Source organism: Lepidochelys kempii, chromosome 3, assembly GCF_965140265.1.
Source record: "Lepidochelys kempii isolate rLepKem1 chromosome 3, rLepKem1.hap2, whole genome shotgun sequence".
Taxonomy (NCBI): domain Eukaryota; kingdom Metazoa; phylum Chordata; order Testudines; family Cheloniidae; genus Lepidochelys; species Lepidochelys kempii.
Window position 1 is genome coordinate 76948421 of NC_133258.1, and position 22273 is coordinate 76970693.

Here is a 22273-nt window from a genome sequence, read left to right on the forward strand (position 1 = left end):
ATCCCTGTGGCCAACTTCAGGCCTGGGGTGAATTTCCTTATTTCAATACTTAAATCCTTAAGTACTGTGTCAGGGGATATGGGGTATGTTACATTCTGATGTTCCCCAAAACAGCAATCCCAAAACACAAAAAAATTGAAGCAAGACATGCAGGTATGTGCTCAAACAAAACATGTAATAATCATGAACCAGTAAAGTCAGCAACAAAACATAATAGCAATCCAAATGGCAGATATGTTGCAGCAGGCCCTGAGTAACTGCATACTCCGAATGCCATTTGTGGACCTGGAACACTGAGTTCAGGGATCAGAAACTAGGAGACAAATAGGTATAAGAATAGGGAACAATAAGAAGGATGCGCGTGCGTGCACACTTTTTAAAGAAGCCCTTTCAAGTCTTTGGTTGAGGAAGAGGATCAAAGGCTTCAGTGTCTCTTGTTATCAGCCCATCACCTTTAAAAATTTCTTTTGTCCTTTCCAATTATTCCAACTCCATGCCAAGCTAGATTCATCTATAGTGCCTATTAACTCCATTTATGGGCTATGGTTTTATCTAAAACACAAGTGATAGCAATAAATCTGTGTTTCATTTGGTATTTTTACCACTTTTATTACTCTTTAATTTTTGCTAATTATTGTTCTGATTTATGCATCTCACCCCATTTTGTTCTGAGCTACCTTTTTGAAGATCTCTTTCCATCATGCAGCCTGTGACATTCCTTGAAAATGAATTAAATACCAACTCCAGTATTGTTGGCTTTCATTTTTGTACAAAATGATCATAGTACTTTTTTCTCTGAACTTGAAACTGACCCCACCTGCTGCATAAGAGATGTCAGAACACTATGAAGTGGTTGGCTAATATTCTGCCTTTGCCACCAGGACTGATGCGGGAGATTGGAAAATAAGGAACGGAACTTTCCATTTAAAAAAAAGTGAATATCATTTTGCTGAAATTAAAAAGAAAAGAAATTTAGATAGATTCTGTACCGAAAAAAGACAACCAGGGTGGTGTCCTTAAACAGCTACTTCCGTAGCCACTGCCTGCAATATTATTTTTATTGCACCTGAACCGATACACTTTTAACATTATTTCAAAAAGACTGTTACTGAAAACTGACCAATTTCGAGAGAAAATCAGTTCCTAAATGTTCTCCCTATTGGTACTGAATAAAACTAGCCATTTTTGAGCAGGAAGAGAAAGCTCCATAGAATTTACTTGTTAGGATTGTTTTTCTGGGAGATCAAAACAAATGTTGAATAGTTTCTGAGCAGCTAAAGGACTTTGCAACAAAACACCTCTCCATCAGTTAAAGTGAAATCTAAGCAAGTTTCTTCAATCAGGAGGGAAGTTGCCCATGATTGAAGGGAATGGTGTGTGTGGATCTCTATCTTCCCAAAAGAAAAATGATTTTTCTTTTTCATTAACAAAAATGATCAGTCTTATCCACATCCCTTAAAGAAGAGGTTATCTGGGGGACCACCTGCAGCCAGTTATTTGATGTTCCTCAAAAACCGTTCTGCCAAGATGAATCATTCCTTGAGTGGGCGCAGGCAGAATTGAAATGCAGCAGGCAAGTTTCATAAATGTTGTTTTTTTCCCCATGTAGGGGCTTAATAGCTTTTAAAGCTTCACTGTTTGAGCACTAATGATAATGTCTCTGTTGGTAAATGCAGGAAGCATAACTGTGTGCTCAAAGTGAAAACTTTTTTCTGAAATCTTTTCTGAAAAGGGCTGGGAGCAGAATAGTACATATAACAGGCCAAAAGGGGTGAGGGGGGGGGGGGAGAGAAAGGCCATTAAAATGAAATTAAGACATAGCCCTAGCCTCTCTGAAAAATGCCAGAAAATAATTTTGCTGTTTAAAAAACAAAGCAGATTAAACAGCAAAATGAACACAAAGCTGGAAAGCTGGGAAATCCAAAATGTGAGGTTTCCACTTAAAACCAAAATACCCACCAAACACTGGAGAGTTTGGAGATGCACATTTAAGCTTACCCCCAAACCCTTAACATTTCTCCAGTACCACCACTGACCTGAAAACATACCTAGCACTTTTTCAGATATAATATTTTTTGTTGAAGGATTTTGTCTGACCATTTTTATTAAAGATGTTTTCTTTTTTCATAAAGGCTCCAAGAATTCTGCAGCAATAACTTGTGGGTCTCTTACATCTGAAAGAGCCATTGTATTTGTACTGTTTTCATATGGAGTATAGTAAATGTGTTCTGCAGTATACTGAGTTTATATATGTCTGCCTTTGATACTCCGGCCTTTATCATCTTGAGACTTAAAGTATGTGAGTAGTCCAAATTAAAGTCAAAATTATGTGTGACACAAGTCTTTTCAGGCTGGGGCCTAAATGTGGTCCTGGCCCACCGCACTCTCTTTACTCTTACCATGCAAATGTCATTATTTAGGGCTCAAGTTTTAGGAAGTTTAAATTAGATGTAGAATTGACCTCTGACAGACTGTCCAGGACCTAGGCAGAGAGCAGTGAGATCAGGGTGGCAAGGTGAGAAGCTGCAATACAAAACCAGCTGAAAAAGAGAGACAGAAGTCTCCTTTCTGAGCACTTCTATGAACTGTGGCCTTGTAAAGGTAAGATAAGGGAGTTCAGTAAAATGTTTGTTTGTTTTGGAGTCTGGATTAAGTGAACCTGTGTGTCCCACCTGGACCAGATTGTCTAATTTTTTGGTTGCTCTCACGTGAGATGGGGGCCAAATTACAGATTTTTGCTGATAACTATGCATTCCAATGACAGGTTTCAGAGTAGCAGCCATGTTAGTCTGTATCCGCAAAAAGAAGAGGAGGACTTGTGGCACCTTAGAGACTAACAAATTTATTTGAGCATAAGCTTTTGTGAGCTACAGCTCTCTTCATCGGATGCATTCAGTGGAAAATACAGTGGGGAGATTTATATCCACAGAGAACATGAAATAATGGGTGTTACCATACACACTGTAATGACAGTGATAGGGTAAGGTGAGCTATTACCAGCAGGACTGCGGAGGGGATGGGGGAGAACCTTTTGTAGTGATAATCAAGGTGGGCCATTTCCGGCAGTTGACAAGAACGTCTGAACAACGGGGGGAGGGAAGAATAAACATAGGGAAATAGTTTTACTTTGTGTAATGACCCATCCACTCCCAGTCTTTATTCAAGCCTAAGTTAATTGTATCCAGTTTGCAAATTAATTCCAATTCAGCAGTCTCTCGTTGGAGTCTGTTTTTGACGTTTTTTTGTTGAAGAATTGCCACTTTTTGGTCTGTAATCGCGTGACCAGAGAGATTGAAGTGTTCTCCGACTGGGTTTTGAATGTTATAATTCTTGACATCTGATTTGTGTCCATTTATTCTTTTACGTAGAGACTGTCCAGTTTGGCCAATGTACATGGCAGAGGGACATGATGGCATATATCATAATGGTAGATGTGCAGGTGAATGAGCCTCTGATAGTGTGGCTGATGTGATTAGGCCCTATGATGGTGTCCCCTGAATAGATATGTGGACACAGTTGGCAAGGGGCTTTGTTGCAAGGATAGGTTCCTGGGTTAGTGGTTCTGTTGTGTGGTGTGTGGTTGCTGGTGAGGATTTGCTTCAGGTTGGGGGGCTGTCTGTAAGCAAGGACTGGCCTGTCTCCCAAGATCTGTGAGAGTGATGGGTCATCCTTCAGGATAGGTTGTAGATCCTTGATGATGCGTTGGAGAGGTTTTAGTTGGGGGCTGAAGGTGATGGCTAGTGGCGTTCTGTTATTTTCCTTGTTGGGCCTGTCCTGTAGTAGGAAAGTTCTGGGTACTCTTTTGGCTTTGTCCATCTGTTTCTTCACTTCAGCAGGTGGGTATTGTAGTTGTAAGAACGCTTGATAGAGATCTTGTAGATGTTTGTCTCTGTCTGAGGGGTTGGAGCAAATGCGGTTGTACCGTGGAGCTTGGCTGTAGACAATGGATCATGTGGTGTGGTCTGGATGAAAGCTGGAGGCATGTAGGTAGGCATAGCAGTCAGTAGGTTTCTGGTATAGACATTCCAATGTCTTCTGCTTTCACATTTTTAAGTGGAGACTGAGCTTTGGATTTCCAGGATTTTTAAAGTAACTTTTAAAAAAACCTATAATATTCTTTTAAGGCATTTTATTAAAAGATTAGTATTATCTTTGTTCAATTTCATCTCTGCCATAACGGTTATTTTCCTGGGGAATTTTCTTAGGTTTTTTAAAGGAATGTTTAAGAACTGTTCCCTATAGGGGATGCCAGCTGCATGGGGACAGGCTGTCCACACATGTAGCCCCTCTCTCTGTCTCCACATGTAGCTCTCTTCTCACTGTTACACAGTCTGGTGCCTCTACCTTCTGCTCCTGCAAGAGTGGACCCATTCACATCCCTTAGGGATTGAAAGCACTCAGCAACCTGGAGAATAAGTGTCAGGGATGGTGGGTCTTGAATGCTGGTCCACAGGGCTCTTAGGAGCTAAGCAGTTCCAACCTGTCACCCAGTGGATAGAAAATAAACTCTGATAGAGGAGTCTAGCCTGGGATCTGATAGGTGGACTGCCTCCCCTGCATGATTTGCTCCTTCTGCCTGAGTCTGATCTCCTGGTAACCTGACCCAGGCCAACTCCTACTCTGATCCCAAGGTCAGAACACCCATGTACTGGTTGTGAAAATAAGACTCTTTTCTTTGTTCAGAGCTGCTGTCAAGGTTCCTTCCCCACTCTGAACTCTAGGGTACAGATGTGGGGACCTGCATGAAAGACCCCCTAAGCTTATTCTTACCACCTTAGGTGAAAAACTTCCTCAAGATACAAACTTTGCCTTGTCCTTGAACCCTATGCTGCCACCACCAAGCATGTTAAACAAAGAACAGGGAAAGAGCCCACTTGGAGATGTCTTCCCCCCAAAATATCCCCTCCAAGGCCTACACCCCCTTTCCTGGGGAAGGCTTGATAAAAATCCTCACCAATTTGCATAGGTGAACACAGACCCAAACCCTTGGATCTTAAGAACAATGAAAAAGCAATCAGGATCTTAAAAGAAGAATTTTAATTAAAGAAAAAGTAAAAGAATCACCGCTGTAAAATCAGGATGTTAAATACCTTACAGGGTAATCAGATTCAAAACATAGAGAATCCCTCTAGGCAAAACATTAAGTTACAAAAAGACACAAAAACAGGAATATACATTCCATTCAGCACAGCTTATTTACCAGCCATTTAAACAAAAGGAAATCTAACGGATTTCTAGCTAGATTACTTACACAAGTTCTAATACTCCATTCCTGTTCTGTTCCTGGCAAAAGCATCACACAGACAGACACACCCTTTTGTTCCCCTCCCCTCCAGCTTTGAAAGTATCTTGTCTCCTCATTGGTCATTTTGGTCAGGTGCCAGCGAGGTTATCTTAGCTTCTTAACCTTTTACAGGTGAAGGGGTTTTGCCTCTGGCCAGGAGGGATTTTATAGTTCTGTATACAGAAAGGTGGTTACCCTTCCCTTTATATTTATGACAGTTGCATATAAAGAGTTGCAACAAGAAGCCAGTTACAGTGAAAAACAAGAATATTTCTGTTTCTATAAAGCCAATGAAAAGTGCTGCGTGTTCTTGCACACCCTAAAGAGTACACTTATAAAGTTTGCAGACAATACCAAGCTGGGAGGGGTTGCAAGTGCTTTGGAGGGTAGGATTAAAATTCAAAATGCTCTGGACAATCTGGAGAAACGGTCTAAAGTAAATTGGATGAAATTCAATAAGGACAAATGCAAAAGTTCTCCACTTAGGAAGGAACAATCAGTTGCACATACACAAAATGGGAAATGACTGCCAAGGCAGGAGTACTGCGGAAAGGGATCTGGGGGTCATAGCGGACCACAAGATAAATATGAGTTAACAGTATAACGCTGCTGCAAAAAACCCAAACATCCTTCTGGGATGTATTAGCAGGAGTGTTGTAAGAAAGACACGAAAAGTAATTCTTCCGCTCTACTCCTCGCTGATTAGGCCTCAACTGGATTATTGTGTCCTATTCTGGGAGCCACATTTCAGGAAGGATGTGGACAAATTGGAGAGTCCAGAGAAGAGCAACAAAAATGATTAAAGTTCTAGAAACCATGAGGGAAGATTGAAAAAACTGGGTTTGTTTAGTCTGGAGAAGACTTAGAGAGGACATGATAACAATTTTCAAGTACATGAAAGGTTTTTACAAGGAGGAGGGAGAAATATTGTTCTTCTTAACCTCTAAGGATAGGACAAGAAGCAATGGGCTTAAAGTGCAGCAAGGGTGGTTTAGGTTGGACATGGGATTCCTTACAGATCCAAATTTAGTCAAAATGTCATTATTTAAAATATGCAACCATCAAATGGAAGAAGAAAAGAAAAAAGTGTATTCATGAAAAAAGCCAATGATATAAAAAGACTTTTTAGGTCCCATCCAGGCTATTGTCCCAGGGATCAATGCAGGATTGTTTCTATTATATTTTCTAGTGTTTTGCCCAGTGTAGTTTTGAAGATATAAGAGCAGGAACTCCAGTCAGTACTTTCCCAATTATTCAAATACGGTCAGGCAGTCACCCCAGTACTCTCCAACCCCTATTCCACCAACTGTGAGTGTGCCCTTCACAAGGGGATGGGAAGCTGGATTAGTGGAAATGGTGTGTTCCGGTTTCAGGTGCATAGGTTTCAGAAACACATAGATTAGTTTAGCTGGAGAAGAAAGGACTGTGTGCCTGGGTGGAAAAGCAGCAGGACTACGGACAGCTAAGACTGCTGGCAGGGACTGGGGGAGTGAGAGGTTCCTGGCTGCCTTCTAGGAATGAGCCAAAGACAGTTGGCTTGCAGGGACTGGGGGAGCAATGAAGAGACACCTGGTTGGCTGCAGGGACTGAGTAGGGTCTGAGCCCTGGGAGGGCCATAGGAAGATAGTCTCTCCAGGGAGGAAGTCCTGGGGATACAACCCCATACCAGGGTCGGACTGTTTTGAAGACTATAGACACGCCCAACCAAAGGGGGCACTTGTGAGAGGTGGGTGCTAACCCCATTACAGTTAGTGTTTCTGAAACACTTTTTCTTTAGGATTTCCAATTTATGGGAAATTTTGGGAAAAAAGTGGATTTTTTTCTGATCCATAAGAACCCCAAACTTCAAAAAAGGCAACATATCCCATCAACCACAAATCTTGTCTTTCAGCCAACTCTACAGGCACCTGCTCAAGTGACAAACCATGGGCAGACATTGAGATCTGTCTTTTACAGAGCACAGCCCACCCCATTTGTTTTCTTCTTCTGAAGCATTGTATATTAATCACTATTGTTTGCAGGATTCCAGACTTTTGACAGCACAATTATCTAATCTAGTATGCTAAATTCTCTGTTAATGTTAAAATAAAATGTGTATTTCATCAATTTCTACTGGAGATATAATACCGAACTATAGTTATGATTATAAAAGTGACCATGTATAAAGATGACTCCCCTTTACTCAGCAATTTGGCCACAGTGGCCTGAAAAGGCATGTTTGTTCACATTAGTCAACAGACCTATAGATGAATGACCTGGATTCTATTGTGCCTCACATATATATCATCAGCTAAATGCTAATTGGAACATCATTATTTCTGGAAATGACGTTGTAACTGACAGAAAGAACAGGATGACTTTTTTCAGATGCTAGGTTGTTTCTATACCGTCAATTTAAAAGACAAAAACCTTTCACATGTTAACTAAACAAATTTTGATATAGAAATCATTGTGAGAAATAAATAAGTAGTCCTAAAATGTTATTTACATGGAGTCACTTTTCTAAGCACTTTATGACATAGAGTTTACTTTGACTCAAAATTTGTGTTTTGGACTATAAACGATTTCTATACAAATAGCAGCCGAATGCACTGTGTAGAATGCCATAACATTTATTTCTACAATTTGGGGTGTAAACCAATATTTATATTAGTTATAGAAGCAAAGTATGAGCTGAATGAATTTCAAACCTACTAAGTCAGAAACATACAATGAATTTATGACATAAGTAAAAATAGCAAATGATGATTTTGTATGTGTTGTGTGAATAAATTCTATTTTCGCTTACACTTCTTGGCTAATAAAATGCTACTACGACCATATTTGCAATACTTCTGGACCATTCTGATCATTGAAAGGATACAGGAGAAACTGAAAAAGTACAATAGGTGGAAGCCAAAATGATTCTTGATTTTACAATTACAATGCAAGTTTTGTGTACAAAGGAAAATTTGAAGAGATTTGCCAGCATTCCCTTCCATTTATAACCTAACTTTTGCAAAATTATTTCAGGTTTTCTGCAGCAGTTAGCACTTTGGCATCAGCATGTCCCATTACAAGTAAAGTTATTTGTGCCAGGAACTTGTGCCTCCTGGAATCAAAGAACTCAATCAATGCTTCTTTACAGAGCTTGTAGCTGAAACAGGGAAATGGTTGGCAAATGCAGAAGGGAAAAAAAGAAGCAGAAGCAGTGGAACACAAGAAATTTAAGAACAGCTACAAGCCAACTGACCCAGCTTGTGGTGTGTGTGTGTGTTTATCTTGTCTACAATTGGGTTTTCAGACACTTTGGAGGAAGCTTCACCCGTAAGTCATAGTTTACTCTGGTACACTGCATGCACACTATGCATATGTACGGGGAGACTTTGGCAAACCAGTAAAGTGCCTGAAACCACTGTGGCTTATTGCTAAAAGCAGCCAAGTCAGCTGTAAATTGGCCATTCAGCGGTTTCAGTTTAACCAAGGCAGGAGGGGAGCAGGTTTTTTGGGTGCCACCCTGCGTCCTTCCTGATAAGAATTGTGTTGAAGTTGCTGATACATGCATCTTAGAAGAGGAGGATGTGCCCTCAGGAATGTCTATTGGGGCCTCAAGGCTGTAAACTCTGGAAAAACCCACACCTGGTTAATCGATAATCAGAAGGAGCCTCTTACTTGCCCAGGGGAACTGCTTGCTTAACAAGTTTTCTTTAAGGGACATGTCATTCTATTACTAATGTATAAATAAGGGGGAAAAGTTTGAGGAGGTGGGACTCTTCAGGACTGGACTCTCCCTCTGGATGCATCTTGTGTTCCCCACCGGCAAACGGGCTGCCGCTGTGCCACTCGAGAGCCACACTCAGCTTTGGTAATTATCAAGGGGTGTTTTGCTAACCTGTTGCAGATATGTGTATAAGTGCTTGAGACCAAGTAAAGTTTAGCTTTAAGTGAAAGCACGCTTGTGTTGTCCTGTTTGTGCCAGCCATCTATCGGTCAGACTGCCGTGTTTCCCCTGATTTATTTCCTGACACCACATTGCACAGAGTAAAAGTTACCAAGAGCTTTGGGTTGAAAGAACTCTGGGTAACAGAATTTGGAAGCCCCAGCGAGGATTGGTAGAGAGGAAGGAGACAGATGGTACAAACAGTTTGTAGTTTGTCCATTGTAATAGGAGGTAAAAGATGGCAGGGTGGGGTTGCTCCCTATAAGTTCCTGTGTCACAGTTCGTGAGTTCATTTATGGATACATTCCATTACTGGGACTCAGAACTCAGGCTGATTGCCTACTCAAGTGGAGAAATTATGTCCAGAGACAGGGAACCAACTCCAGGACACAGCCCCAAAGATCAGAGCTGCCAGACCTTAACACTCTGCCAATGACACCGTGCAGAAACTGGAGTCCCCCAGATGGACCTGATTCTGACTGGCCATCAGGAAAAGTCCATCTGTCTTATTGGGAGTGGTGAGCACTGTATGTGTGTGAATTCTGTTTTGGGATTGTCAAGGTTCCTCCCCCACTCTGAACTCTAGGGTACAGATGTGGTGACCTGCATGAAAACCTCCTCAGCTTACTTTTACCAGCTTAGGTTAAAACTTCCCCAAGGTACAAATACATTTTATCCTTTGTCCCTGGATCTCCACTGCCACCACCAAACTCTAACTGGGTTTACTGGGAAACGTAGTTTGGACACGTCTTTCCCCCCCAAATCCTCCCAACCCTTGCACCCCACTTCCTAGGAAAGGTTTGGTAAAAATCCCCACCAATTTGCATAGGTGACCACAGACCTAAACCCTTGGATCTGAGAACAATGAAAAAGCATTCAATTTTCTTACAAGAAGACTTTTAATAGAAGTAAAGAAATCCCCTCTGTAAAATCAGGATGGTAGATACCTTACAGGGTAATTAGATTCAAAACATAGAGAATCCCTCTAGGCAAAACCTTAAGTTACGAAAAAGACACACAGATAGGAATAGTCATTCTATTCAGCACAATTCTTTTCTCATCCATTTAAAGAAATCATGATCTAACACGTACCTAGCTAGATTACTTACTAAAAGTTCTAAGACTCCATTCCTGGTCTATCCCCGGCAAAGGCAGCATAAAGACAGACCCACAGACCCTTTGTTTCTCTCCCTCCTCCCAGCTTTTGAAAGTATCTTGTCTCCTCATTGGTCATTTTGGTCAGATGCCAGCAAGGTTACCTTTAGCTTCTTAACCCTTTACAGGTGAGAGGATTTTTCCTCTGGCCAGGAGGGATTTTAAAGGGGTTTACCCTTCCCTTTAATTTATGACAGGGATTGTTAAGAAATAGAGGTTATATAGTATATTACTGTGTAAGGCTCTTTCACTGGTAAAAGACCCCATAAACCCACAAAAGATTAAGCCCTGAGTCCACAGGGAAAGGGAGTTTGCTCAGAGTCCACAGGGAATGGGTACTTGCCCTTAGCCCATGGAGGAGTAGAGCCCAGAGCCCATGGAGGGGTAAGGTTAGGTGCTTTTTGCCTGGAGCCCTAGGAACTGGGGAAAAGGTGGGTGCCCTTGAATGTGTGAGTAACAGAGAATTTTGTGCGGCTAACGAATTTGGTGGAGAGAATGCAGGCAGCCTAAGGGCTTTTGGACTGAACTGATAAGAGTCTAACACCGTAAACAATAGCAAAGTACCTGTGCCTTCTGTCAGAAAGGGTCGCTACCTATCTGGCAGAATAGCCACCCCAGAGCAACAAGAGAGAAAGGGAACAAAGAAAAGGGACCAGGAGGGGTGGGGGCTAGTTGAGGAACCCACCCTCCTTGCTAAATGGTTAGTGGGACAAAGCCTGTGCCCAAGGGAAGGGGCGGTTCAGGGAGGAAAGCAGGATCAGGCCCAGACAAGCAGGCAGGCAACAGATAAAGAGAGTGAGAAATTAACTCTGCAGAGGCTGGAGGGAATTAAGCAGTTGAACCTTGTACAAATGTTAACAGAAAAAGAGTTATAGAAAAAGAATTCTTGGTTTCTTTGCAGCCATTCTGAAGGAAAAATGGGCCCTTTTCCAAAGGAATGTTTGTAAATAAGCCAGGCAAAAAGACAATCTGCTTTGAATCATTTGACTGAACAATTTAGTCAAATTTGCCAAAAGAACATAAAGGGGTTTCTACTGGAATTTACCTGACCCCAAATATATACCAATGTAATCTATGTACAGCTGTGTAAAAATTAAAGCAGTGTAAGGGATGTGAAGCAGAAGAGCATGCTTGTATCTCTGTGTGTGTGTGTATAGATATACTGTGTAAGTGTGTGGAGTGTTTGGGACCAAGGCTGGCACTCCTGGCTCGTGAAACTCTGTTTTGTGGGTTTAAGATAAATTGTTTTTTTGGTTTGGTTTGGTTTTAAATAACACCACTAAAAAGCCATCTGAATCTTTCATTCAAAGTTGCAAAACTGAGAAACACTTGTTTGCCAGACAAAGGTGACTAGTGTTGTTTGGCTTTGGTATTTAGCATTTAACCCTTAAGATGCCTCAATGCTTTATACAGTTCAATATTTCTTTTAAAGACCAAAGTCCTGGCTGCAGCAGGGCAGTCAAACCCAGGAGAATGGGGAGAAATTCTGGATCCTTTTTTTTTGGTAACAAAATAGCAGATAAGAGCTGTAGTATAAGAAGTTAAAAAGAAGACACTGCCCCTCTGGAGCAACAGCAGGGGTGAGGTGCACAAAAAAAAAGAAGCAAGGTTAGAAACACTGAGCCTTAAGGTGGCTCTGAGTAATCAAACTGTCACTTTGATAAAGGTACATGAAAACTCTGTGTGAGCACAAAAAAACCTGTTACACCTTATGTAAAAATTGATATGGCTAATATAATGTTATAGAAGTTAAACTATGAAAGGAATGTGCATTTTTCCCAGGACAGGTGCAGTGTATATTGTAGAAGGGGTAAAAGAAATGCAAACAAAACATGCTACTTAACTAAAATCCTATTAGGGCTCTAAAGGGAGCTAGAGTAGGTTGTATTTTGTTTTTCAGATCACTGTGTGTTTTGGAAGTAGAAGTTGAAAGTGAAAAGAAATCAAAACTCAGGTGGAAGTTGATTGTGTCCCCTTTTCAGAAAGGGTCTCTGACCTGCTGATGGCTTTGGATCCAAAAGCAAGCCAGAAAGCATCTGTGGAAATTCAAAATACCTTACTGATAGAGCATGGTGGGAAAAGAAGTCAAATCTAAAAATAAGAGAGGGACAGGTTAACCCTAAGTAGGAAAAATATTCTTTTTGTGTGTGTATGCAGTGCTGAAATCTGAAGTTTTCAATAGATTTGATGTTAATATTAAACATTAGGATAAATTTAATGTTAATAAATACCCCTGTAACAATGGATAGTGTGTATGATTTTTGAAAAAACCTAAAAGGTCATATGGTAATGATACTTCTCAGTTATTACCTGTGAATACACTTAAAGCTTAGCACAGCTTCTTTAACACTTAAAGAATATTGCAAACTTGGTCTGCTATATAAGAAGAAAAACTGAGGTACATCACCTCATGAATTTAATAACTGAACAGTGGGATAATTTCCCCTAAACCCTTAAAAGATAGGAGCCATTGAAACCTAGCCTGCCTATAGAACAAAAACACAGGAAAGTATGGGGGTAATTCCTCCGTTTTGCCTGCAACACGGTCTTGGGATCAATCAGGCGAGGTATTTCCAGTAGAGATAAGGAGGTGTTAGTACCATTACACAAGGCACTGGTGAGACCTCATCTGGAATATTGTGTGCAGTTCTGGTCTCCCATGTTTAAGAAGGATGAATTCAAACTGGAACAGGTACAGAGAAGGGCTACTAGGATGATCCGAGGAATGGAAAACCTGTCTTATGAAAGGAGACTCAAAGAGCTTTGGGTTGAAAGAACCCCAGGTAACACATATAGTGGCAAAAATCCCCAGTGTACATAAGGCCTTAGTATCACCATTCTCCTCTATCATTATACCCCTTCAATCCCTTTCTTCTCCAGAAACTAGGTGTTTCTTAAAGTCTCGCTTTTTTTTTTCTTCAATGACTTTCCCCTGGGACTAATTTTTTACATGTAGTACCTTTTAACATCAACTTGTTCTGTCTACTTTTTCCTGTGTGCTTTCAGGTTCCTAGTTTTTAGATTGTTCTGTAATAATTGGTTCAGGTAGGATTATTAATAATCAATGAGATGTCAGCTACCCGAGCTCTATTGGGTTTATTAAATCAGATTGCTCTAACTAAAAATAGAACTGCAGGATGCAGAAGGTTGGTAGTCACCAATCTAGGGTCCAGGCCCGTCAGCTCATACTGGTCTGGAGTGGTTTACAAGTATACAGTTTTTATAGACTGCTTGTCTACCTCTTTCTACAGCTTGCGGTTATTTCATAATTGGCACCATCCAATCACCATCAAATGTTACCCTTATGTTTCATGATCTGGACAACATAGGATTCAAGCTTCCAACTTAACATACTTACAAGAACTCATAACATTTTGGCCTGCTAAACAATAAAGACAATATGATGGTTAGCTGTGTAATGCTTTTTTTTGTTTTTAAACCAATGATTTTGTTTTGCTCTTTGCAGTCAGAATAGCCTATGCATCTGCAAAACATATTCATTTCTTGTCGTTTTAGTTCTCTTCATTTGTAATTGGCTCCAATGAGTGAAATAACAAGCACAAAAAAACCTTAAGCAGCTATTTTTTATATTTTTATAGGTCATGCCCTAGACATATTTCTATTTCTTTTAGGGCACCTCCTACATAAGTTTAATATGCTCAAAGCCAAATATACTGCTTGGCTCCCTGACATAACTGTGAGGGATCCTGGAAGCTCAAAAGCCCTAGTTTATTAACCTCTTTGGTGGTGTAAAAATGTACTTCTCACCTCCCCATCTCTGTCAATCCTTTCTTGAAATTTGAAAACAAGTATTAGCCTCAAAGTCCTTATTTCTTCACTAAGAACAAAACCAATTCCCTTCCTGCATATTTTTCCTGACCTGCTGTAATTGTTGTTGTCTTAAACATGAACTCCTACAAGGTACTGATATCCTTCTTCTACTATAATGACAATGTACAGAACTCCAGAAGGACACTGGCAAGTACCTTATACAGCAACAACATAAGCACTGTAATGTTGTATTCTATTCCACTGGTAATAAAATCTACAGTGGTGGTAGCATTATCTTGTTTGTTTTTCTCCCCCCACCCGCATCTATTTATATTTTCAATTACTTTTGCCTTGTTAAATTTTCCCAATGAGTGTGCTGCATGATTTAGAATATTCTCATGTTGCTTTCTGATTCCTTTTTAAATTATTGAGCTTTTTTCGCAATTGAACTTCATTTGCTTATCTGCTACTCTGGTCCAACTCTTTCAAAGCTTAGTGATTTTTTTCTTATTATTTGTTTTGTTTCTGCCTTTAGTATCCTCTAGAACCTTGGCAGTTAGGGTACTGTAAATCACATGAAAATTGTGTAGTTCTAAATTTACGCACACAGTCCTAAAATTGACTCATCGCAGACCCCTTTCCAACTTAAAAAAGTTTCCATCTATAGCTCTACTTTAAACTTTAGTCTCAAACCAGTTTTTTATCCAGTATCCTATTTTACCCCTTATTCCATGGCTCTTTACCTTACCCATTAATCCCTAGTGTGCAACCTTGTCAAATACTTTTGTAAATCTGCATATATTATGTCCACTAAATTCCCTTTATCTCTTAGCAGTAACATCGTCAAATAGCTCCAAAAGGCTAGATAAGCATGACAATCACGTGCAGAATCCATTTTTGCAATCCATAATCTGTACTTCTCCAGGTGTTGTCCTGCAAAGTTCCTTATGAAATAGTTTTGAAGATTTTTCTCATGTTAAATTAATATCTAGAGTTTCCTGTTTTAGTTACTTCTGATCACATAAATATATTTCTGAAAGTTTCTAGTTTGAGAATTTCTTTTCACTAAAAGAAATGTTTTAAAATGTCAGAATTTCACTGATTTCTCCCCCCGCCCCCAGCCCCCACTCACATTTTTATCATTCTTTGGAGCAGGTTATTACAGTCTGGTGTGTGTTGCCTAAGCAGACCCTGTACTGAGAGTTGTGGTAGTGACTTAAGCCAAATATGCAAAGTAAATCTGTTGTTTGTTATCTATGTTTGACCAAACTTGATAGGAAGTTCTGGAATTACCAGGCATTAAAACTTGGTTCTTTTTAGTACAGCTTTTTTTATGCAAAAATCACATACAAAAATCAATTTAATAGGTGCTCTTTTTTGGGAAACATTTATAATTAAAATGTTGGCTAATTCTTCTTTATCTTCTCACACTTTTGCAGAAGATGCAGAGTTCAAAGGGCCCCAGTTCTGCTTTATGCAAACCCCAGTTCTGCTTTATGCAACATGTTATCCCCTTATTTCCACACATGCCTTAGACAAGATGATCAATACATTCTATGAGTCTGTCCCAGTCAATCATGGAGAATTCATTTCCTGCCCCCTGGGCCTCCTCTCTTCCCACCCCCTTTCTTAAATAATTATTGTAGACACTTATGCACATGCAGTTCCCATAAGACATATTTATAAGATGCAAGATTCTAGAAGTATTGATTCTGAATAAGATATGGGGTCACAGAGGATAAACAGCTGAACCTTAGTTTTCAGTGTTAGGCTGTAACTAAAAGGGCTAATGCAAGCCTTGGATGCATAAAGAGGGAAATCTCAAGTAAGAATGGAGCAATTGCTTTCATAGAATCATAGAATATCGGGTTGGAAGGGACTTCAGGAGGTCATCTAGTCCAACCCCCTGCTCAAAGCAGGACCGATCCCCAATTAAATCATCCCAGCCAGGGCTTTGTCAAGCCTGACCTTAAAAACTTCTAAGGAAGGACATTCCACCACCTCCCTAGGTAACGCATTCCAGTGTTTCACCAGCCGCCTAGTGAAAAAGTTTTTCCTAATATCCAACCTAAATCTCCCCCACTGCAACTTGAGACCATTACTCCTTGTTCTGTCATCTGTTACCACTGAGAACAGTCTAGAGCCATCCTCTTTGGAACCCCCTTTCAGGTAGTTGAAAGCAGCTATCAAATCCCCCCTCATTCTTCTCTTCCATAGACTAAACATCCCCAGTTCCCTCAGCCTCTCCTCATAACTCATGTGTTCCAGTCCCCTAATAATTTTTGTTGCCGTCCGCTGGACTCTTTCCAGTTTTTTCACATCCTTCTTGTAGTGTGGGGCCCAAAACTGGACACAGTACTCCAGATGAGGCCTCACCAGTGTCGAATAGAGGGGAATGATCACGTCCCTCAATTTGCTGGCAATGCCGCTACTTATACATCCCAAAATGCCATTGGCCTTCTTGGCAACAAGGGCACACTGTTGACTCATATCCAGCTTCTCGTCCACTGTAACCCCTAGGTCCTTTTCTGCAGAACTGCTGCCGAGCCATTCGGTCCCTAGTCTGTAGCGGTGCATTGGATTCTTCCGTCCTAAGTGCAGGACTATGCACTTGTCCTTGTTGAACTTCATCAGATTTCTTTTGGCCCAATCCTCCAATTTGTCTAGGTCCCTCTGTATCCTATCCCTACCCTCCAGCATATCTACCTCTCCTCCCAGTTTAGTGTCATCTGCAAACTTGCTGAGGGTGCAATCCACACCATCCTCCAGATCATTTATGAAGATATTGAACAAAAACGGCCCCAGGACCGACCCTTGGGGCACTCCACTTGATACTGGCTGCCAACTTTGACATGGAGCCATTGATCACTACCCATTGAGCCCGACAATCTAACCAGCTTTCTATCCACCTTATAGTCCATTTATCCAGCCCATACTTCTTTAACTTGCTGGCAAGAATACTGTGGGAGACTGTGTCAAAAGCTTTGCTAAAGTCAAGGAACAACACGTCCACTGCTTTCCCTTCATCCACAGAGCCAGTTATCTCATCATAGAAGGCAATTAGATTAGTCAGGCATGACTTGCCCTTGGTGAATCCATGCTGACTGTTCCTGATCACTTTCCTCTCCTCTAAGTGCTTCAGAATTGATTCCTTGAGGACCTGCTCCATGATTTTTCCCGGGACTGAGGTGAGGGTGAGGGTCCCTTGGTATTTGCCGCTGGTGTGACTGCTACTGGAATAGGTGTCCAGTTTTGGTGTTGACAATTGAGGAAGGTTATTGATAATTGGAGAGGGGTCAGAGAAGAGAAATGAGGACAAGAAAACATGACTTATGGTGATTGAACTCCTTGAGCCTATCTATTTAGCTTTACAAAGGGAAAGTTAAAGGGTGACTTGATTACAGTCTATATTTGGGGAACAAATATTTAATAATGGGCTATTTAATCTAGCAGAGAAAGGTATAACAGTGCAATGGCTGGAAGCTGAAACTAGATAAATTCAGACTGGAAATAAAATGTAAATGTTTAGCAGTGAGGGTAATTAACTATTGCAACAATTTACCAAAGTTTGTGGTGGATTGTCCATCACTGGCTATTTTTAAATTTAAGTTGGATATCAATGGTCCCTTTTAGCCTTGCAATCTATGTATGTATGGCATATTTCTAATGGCAGGCATAATTTTGTGTTTGGGATCATTTTATCTTCTGTATACATGAGGATGCAACAAAACACATAAAAATAATCTTTTTGTGTGTGTGTCTCTTCCACTGTGGGTACTTTGCCTTATTTGTGGGGTGGGTATAGTACCTCAAAAGTTGTGATCTTTGTCTTCCTATGCCTGGGTATTAGAGTCAACCCCCCACCACCCAAGCAGAGGATAATCACGTATCAAGTCTATGTTGTTTATACAACAGATCAGGAATCTTACCAGCTCTTCTAGGCAAAGCATGTCCAGATAGCTGAGCTGTGTACAGAATGCCTTAGGAAGCACAAATCCTTCCCCAAGCAGCCCAGGGCAGTTTTCCCAACGTTGAGGGAAAATCCCAGGCTATGATAGGCAACTGAGAAAAGATCTAGGGTGGATTGCAAGTCAGCCTCGGTGTGCATGAGGGTGGCACAGTCATCAGCACACTCAAGGTTGGTAATAGCAGTCCTGGTGATCTTAGTTTTAGAATGAAGACACCGTAGGTTGAAGAGCTAGCCATCCGCATGATACTCAATCTCAATTCCAAAAGAGAGGCTGTCACGAATAATAATCAGGATCACAGCAAGATAGATGGCAAAAAGGGTTGGGCAGTAACACAGCCCTGCTTAACACCAGTACGGATGGTGAACAGGTCCATCTTCAACCCATTACAGAGGACAGTTGTGGCCATCCCATCATGAAGTAGCCTGAGAAAGCGAACGAACTTCAATGGACAACCAAACCTAGACAGAACATTTCATACTGCTTCAGAATTGATAGAACCAAAGGCCTCAGTTAGGTCAATATATGCCATAAACAATGACTGGTGTTCTTTTCAATACTTCTCTTGGATCTGTTATGCAAGAAAAATCATGCCAGTGGTGCCTCGAGATGGTCTGAAACCACATAGGGATTCCAGAAGGAGGTCTTCAACAAGAGAAGATGGATGGATGGCCATGGCCAGCAGGATCACTTTACCCATGGTCAGAACATATGAAGCAAAATGTGAACATTCCAAGTGGCAGACTTCATTAATCTGTCCTGAAAGAAGAAGTGCAGTAATAGCTAGAGAACTTGCAAGATATGACATTGATATTGCTGCCCTAAATGAGATCCATCAGGCAGATGAAGGCCAACTGAGAGAAGATGGAGGTGGCTATACCTTCTTCTGGAAAGGAAAGTCATCTGAAAAGAGATTCATGGGAAAAGTCATCTGAAAAGAATGAGAGGAAAGTCATCTGAAAAGAGATTCATGTATTCATGGGATTGGGTTTTGCATGTTTATCAAACCAGGCTTTTTGCTCTTTTTGAGCATCCTGTAGGTTTTCTTTAGCAAGGGCTAAAGAGGTTTGGAGGGTGTTTTGTAGGTTGGTTACAAAGTCCAGAATGTTAGTTCCTGGAGAAGGTGTAAACCCTTCCCACTGCTGCTTCACCAACTGTAATGGCCCCTTAACCTCACGGCCATATACAAGATCAAATGGTGAAAACCCTAAACTGGGATGTGGTACAGCTCTGTAGGCAAAGAGCAACTGCTGCAACACTAGGTCCTAATCATTGGAGTGCTCATTTACGCATTTACATATCATGGCCCCCAAAATTCCATTAAACTTCTCCTCCAGGCCATTTGTTTGATGATGGTAAGGGGTGGCAACCAAGTGATTCACCCCATGAGCTTCCCAAAGGCTTTCCATAGTTCCTGCCAGGAAATTAGGTCCTGCATCTGTGAGGATGTCGGAGGGCCAACCTACCCTGGAAAAATGTCCGTTAGTGCCTGACACACACTTTTAGCTCTGGTGTTGCTTAGAGCTACTGCTTCCGGCCATCGGGTGGCAAAATCCATGAAAGTCAGTATGTACTGCTTTCCTCTGGGTGTCTTTTTCGGAAAAGGACCCAGAATATCCACAGCTACTCGCTGAAATAGAACCACAATGATGGGAAGTGGCTGTAGAGGGGCTTTGACCTGGTCTTGGGGTTTTCCCACTCTTTGGCACACTTCACAAGACCAGACATAGATAGAAATATCCTTGCCCATTCCCTCCCAGTGGAATGACTATTCCAAATGGTCTTTAGTTCTGTTCACCTCAGCATGGCCACTAGGATGATCGTGGGCTAAGTTTAATAGCTTTACCTGGTAGTTAGTTGGAACTACCAACTGTCTCTGAGGATGCCAGTCTTCATCTGCTTCCTGTTTGGTCTGGAACTGTTCCCTTGATGCTGGAGACATCAGTTCCTCATTGGATTGTGGACCTAGGCTTGGTCCCTCTGGAAGCGATGCAGGTGATGGGGCTGTTTCCATTGACTGTGAACTGCTCTCTGCTGGTGCACTATGTTGGGGTTCAGGCTCCGGCTGAGCCTCTTGTGTAGGGTTATCTGTTGCTGCTGGTGCAGGTTCGGTGGGGCCCTCTGGTGTTGGGGTTGCAAGTACTGGATTCAGTGCTGGCAATGGTTCTGGTGCTGGTTGTTCCGCCGGTTCCGGTTCTGGGACTGGCTCTGTCTGGGTCTCTCAGACTGGATCCACTACTGCTGTTGCAGACATTGGCATGGGGTCCGATTCCATCACCTCTGACCGGGCCTGGTAGAAGATTCCGGAACAGAGCAAGGTGTGACAGCTTGCTTAGCCTGGTTGCAGGTGACCATTCTCACCCTCTTGGCTAGCTTCACATGATTGACCAAATCTTCCCCCAACAGCATGGGGATAGGATAATCATCACAGACTGCAAAGGTCCAGGTTCCTGACCAGCCCTTGTACTGGACAGGCAACTTGGCTGTAGGCAAGTCAAAAGAGTTTGATTTGAAGGGTTGAATCATCACTTGGATCTCCAGGTCAATTAAATTGGGGTCCACTAAGGAAGCATGGATAGCTGACACTTGTGCTCCGGTGTCCCTCCACGCGGTGACCTTCTTCCCGCCCACACTCACAGTTTCCCTCTACTCTGATGGTATCTGGGAGGTATCTGGGCCTGAGGACCTCTGGTGTGATTCTGGTGCAATGAACTGTAATGTGTTGGGGTTTCTGGGGCAGTTGGCCTTTATATGCCCCAGCTCTTTACATTTAAAACATCGTCCATCTGACGGGTCACTGGGGCGAGGTGGGTTGCTGGAGAATGGTGTGGCGGGATGATAAGGTGTCTGGAGTGTTCCTTGGTGTGTAGTTGGGGCCTTGGGCTGCCCTCAGAGTAGGGTGTGGTCTGAGGGTGTCCCTTCTGATATCCGCTCCAACTGCAACCAGGGTTGTTTCTCTCTCCTCCCTCCACCCGTTTTGTTCCAGTTTGCCCCACCTCTTTGGAGGTCTGTGACTGCTCGTATTGATCAGCATAAGAATCAACACTTTCTGCTGAGTCCATTTTCTTATCCCATAAACACTGTTTTATTTCCTCCTTGGACATATTCAGGAATTGCTCCTGAGCCATCAAATCACACATTCCCTCAAAGCTAGTTACACCCCTTCCTTTGACCCATTTATCTAACAGATCCTTCATCTGGTTTACATAAGCCACATTACTTAGTCCAAGTTTTCTCTTAAGGGCTCTAAATTTTACTCTGTAAATTTCAGGTGTAACTTGAAATTGCTTTAAAACCAAATCCCTGAATTTATTACAGTCAGAAGCCTCACCAATAGGCAACATATTGAATATGTCCAGAGCTCTTCCAGTCAATTTTGCGACCAATGTGGTCATCTTGTGAGCTTCAGGAATTTTATGGAGTGTGCACAGTCTCTCAAAGGTGAGAAAATATTCAGCAATATCACTGGATTCATCATACTGTGGACATAGTTGCTCCCATTTGTGGATTGTTGGGGAAGGATTGTTAGGGTTATCCAGTATATTCTGCTGAGCCTTTGCTTTCTCCATCTCCAGTGCATGCTTCTACTCTTTTTCCTTTGCCTTCATTTCTTTTTCCCTTGCCTCCATAGCTCTTCTGTGGGCAGCCTCTTGGACTTTTTCTGCCTCTTTCGCTGCCTCCAGTCTGGTTAACTCCAATTTGTGTTGTGCCTTGGTTTCTGTCATATTAGCCTCTCTGTTTTTAACTAGCCCGAGAGTTAGAAAGAAAACAACAAAACAAAAGAAAACAAACAAAGAAACAAAAAAGCTTGGCATGTCAAAAAAAATAGGTTGTGCTGTAACTGGATACCTATGTTCTCTGATAGTGATTGTCAGCCTACAGAAAAATCCGTAAAAAACAAAAACAAAAACTAACACCTTTGTCTCCAGGCAAATAGACAGAAAAAGCCTCTAGTTGCTCTTAGCTAAAAAATACCTCTTCAGGTCTGTGAAGACTTGTGAATTTCCCTGCAGGAGGTTAACTACCCTGCCTTTAGAGAAATGGTCTGTAGCCACGCACAGATGAACTTTAGAGAAAACTCAAGCTCACAAAAGACAATTCCCTTTTGTCTCTGCTCTGGCCCTCAAGCAGAGACAAAAAAACTCTAACTGCTTTCAGTTTAAAACCTGCTTTCCA